Source organism: Gavialis gangeticus, unplaced genomic scaffold, assembly GCF_001723915.1.
Source record: "Gavialis gangeticus isolate Ggan-Ray unplaced genomic scaffold, GavGan_comp1, whole genome shotgun sequence".
NCBI lineage: Eukaryota > Metazoa > Chordata > Crocodylia > Gavialidae > Gavialis > Gavialis gangeticus.
This window is the reverse complement of record NW_017729029.1, coordinates 73,040,761-73,044,150: the sequence shown is the minus strand read 5'-3', so window position 1 is coordinate 73,044,150 and position 3,390 is coordinate 73,040,761.

Sequence of the window (3,390 nt, the reverse complement as noted above, 5' to 3'; positions counted from 1 at the left end):
GCAGAGCAGGCCCTATGAGGAGAGACTATGGGATCTGAACGTGTTCAGCCTCCACAAGAGAAGGCTGAGGGGGATCTAGTGGCCTGTTACAAACTAGTCAGAGGGGACCAGCAGGCATTGGGGGAGTCCCTGTTCCCCTGATCACTACCAGGAGTGACTAGAAATAACGGTCACAAGCTGGCAGAGGGTAAATTCAGATTAGACTTCAGGAGGCGTTACTTCACCATCAGGGCGGCTAGGATCTGGAACCAACTTCCAAGAGAAGTGGTGCTGGCTCCTACCCTGGGGGTCTTTAAGAGGAGGCTGGATGAACACCTTGCTGGGGTCGTTTGACCCCAGTACTTTTTCCTGCCATGGCAGGGGTTCGGACTTGATGATCTGCTCAGGTCCCTTCTGACCCTACCAACTATGAAACTATGAAGATTTGCAACTCTATTCATGCAGTTTTTAAAGTACTCTTAAGACATATTATTTTTTTTAGCAGAGAAAGAGATGTCCAGCACGTGGTTACTCAACTCCTGGCCCATGGGCAAAATCCAAACCATGAAGCTGTGGCATCTAGCCCATGGGTCTCTCCACAGGTCAGAAAAATTGGTGGCAGGGCAGTAGTAGCAATTTTTAACACTGCCACCGCTTCCCTTGCAAACCAAATTTCCAAGTGCCACACAGCCAGATCAGTTTGGGCTATTGCAATGGGGGTGGATCTGGGCCTGGCCATTGCTGAATGGCTGGATCAGCAAGGGCCAAGCCCAGGCCATTGCCTCACATCTCAATCAGGGCCCAGCCAGGTTGTTGCCATGTAGCCAGATTGGGACTTTGTAGCACTGCAGGATCAGGGCATGGCCAGGTCATTGTCACACAGCCGGATTGGAACTGGACTATGCTGTTGCCAAATTGCTATATCAAGGCCTAGGCATGGCATTCCCAGATGGCTGGATTGAGCCCTGGGCTGCTGCCACATGGCTGGATTGGGCTGTAGCTGCACCAACTCCATGCCCAGAATTGGCCCTGGCTATGCCCATCCTGTACTCTGAATTGGCGCCCCTCACCACGCCTGCCCCCCATGCTGGGTTGGGCCCACTGGCTGATCTGGCCTGAAGAGGGACTTGGCACTGCCCATCCAGCCTGCCGGGCAAAAATGATTGGTACCACTGGTCTATGGCACAGATAAAGTGTTCAACCTTGGGGAAGATACCTTTCTTGTAATTTGTTTTAAAACATTATTACGTGTAGCCATATCCATGGCTTTGAATGGGCTAATTAGCATGGCTGAGTAACAATGCCAATGAGCCCATCCCTGTGCTGTTTTGCCACACCAAGATGGCTACGCTGCTTCTGGTAGAGAAGGTATTCTGCTCAGAGTGGCATAGCATGCTGGAGAGCACAACTGCTGGATATTGTAAGTCTACCACTGCCAGTAACCAGGATGAGGGCAGTCATCTCTACTGATCAGGACATTTACCAGGGGCACAGGAAGGAGCTAAGAGGCAGGTCAGGGTAAAATGCCAGAACCCAGCTATGCAGGGGTCAGGAGCTGAGAGTCCTTGTCAGAAACGAGCCAAATACCAGAAGTCAAATATGAATACCAGGAACAGAGGAATAGGAAACAACGGTAAAGACCAAAATCAAGGCAAGGTGCTGAGATCAGGGTGGTCTATGAGCTCATCTGGAAGCTTGCTATGCAGATAGTTCACCACTGTTTGGCCTGCTAGTTTGAAAGCTGTTTTTGAGTGGAGTCAGCTTCCTGCAAACACAGCAGTAGATGACTGCCCATAAGAAGGATGACTGTTTCCCAGCTGGAACAGAGAGTTATCACAACTACATGGCCACAGAGAAGTTTGTCTTTGAAACTAAGCCTGAAAATCACTGAAAGCATTAGAAGTTCAGAAGTGGATGTGAGTAGAAATACAGCCACTTTCAGTCTTCCTTTTTCCTGGCATCCATTAAATGCAGGTACAGAATAAAGCACTGTTTAACCCTGCACTAGTTCTCCTCAGCATTTCCACAGGATTTAAGTTCTTCAGGGATTTAACTGCTGCATTCTTCCATTCAGGGTATTGTCCTAGTTCATTTTACTCTCAATACCATGTGTTGTTCAGCAATCACTCAGAGCCAAGGAGTGTGATGGCAGTCATTCAGTGTCTGTTCTATCTGAGCTTCTGCACAACACAGCCAGTATTTCCAAAGGCCTGTTGTGAGAGCTCCTAAGGAGTACACACAATACAGCAGAATACATAAAAGAGATGTAGATTCAAGTCTTTGTAGGAAGAGGAAAAAATTGAACCTGGATCTCCCATATCTTTGGTGAATGCTTCAGGTCAGACTGCCCACCAGCAGCTCATGGGCTGCATGTGGCCCATGAAGGCTTAACTTGTGACCCCTGCTCTCCCACCCAGCCACTGCTGCCCCTGTTGCTCTGGCTGAAGCAGCATCTGGGGTCCCAGGACTCTCCTCTTCCCCCAGCTGCTTCTGCATGCCTCCATCCCTGGGTGCAGAGCAGTATGGTAAAGCATGGAGTAGGCTGTGGTGCCAAAGGAGCTGGCATCCCAGAGTGCCTGTGTAGCACAGTGCCATAGGGACCACACAGTGAGCTGAAGATGAAGCAGGGTGCTGCACTGCCAGGGGTGTACCTGAATGCACACTCAGTGCAGCAGGGTGGGGAGTGCCTGCACACACACATACATGCAACTTTGGGGGGCCCATAGTACCTGCTAGTACTACCTTATGGTGTGTGGCCCTGTTGGTGTGGCCCATGGGGCATATTTCCCCTGACCACTTTGCAGCTGGACAGACCTGCTCTATCAGGAAGGCAAAAATAACAAAGGAGCTGCACCTGGCAAAGGATGTTAAGGATAACAAGAACAGGTTCTATAAGTATGTTGGTTACAAAAGAGGGACCAATGAAGCTGTGGGTCCTCTATTAACAAGCCAGGGGGAACTCCTAACCAAAGATGCAAACAAGGCAGAAGTACTCAATAGCTACTTTGCCTTAGTCTTCACAAAATTTTAAGCTGCAGCAATACACCTAACAGGGATTATCTGGCTAAGGAAGGGGGCAAGCTGAATGAGCAAATAACAAAAGGGTTGCCATAAAGAAGAGGGAAAGGACCTTTTCTCTAGTGCTGCAGAGAAGAGGAGGATGCAGATCAATGGCTTGAAGTTGCATCATAGTAGCTTGACGTTTGATACAAAAACAAAACAACCCCCTCCCCCCAAAAGAAAACAACAAAAAACACAACTTAGTCACTATAAGAACAGTGAGGCCGTGGAATAGACTGACTAGGGTAGTTTTGGACTCCCCATCACTCAAGGTGTTTGAGAAGTGGCTGGACAGCCATTGGCCAGGGATGATCTAGTTGTAGCTATGCTTGTGTTCTACTACTGGTATTT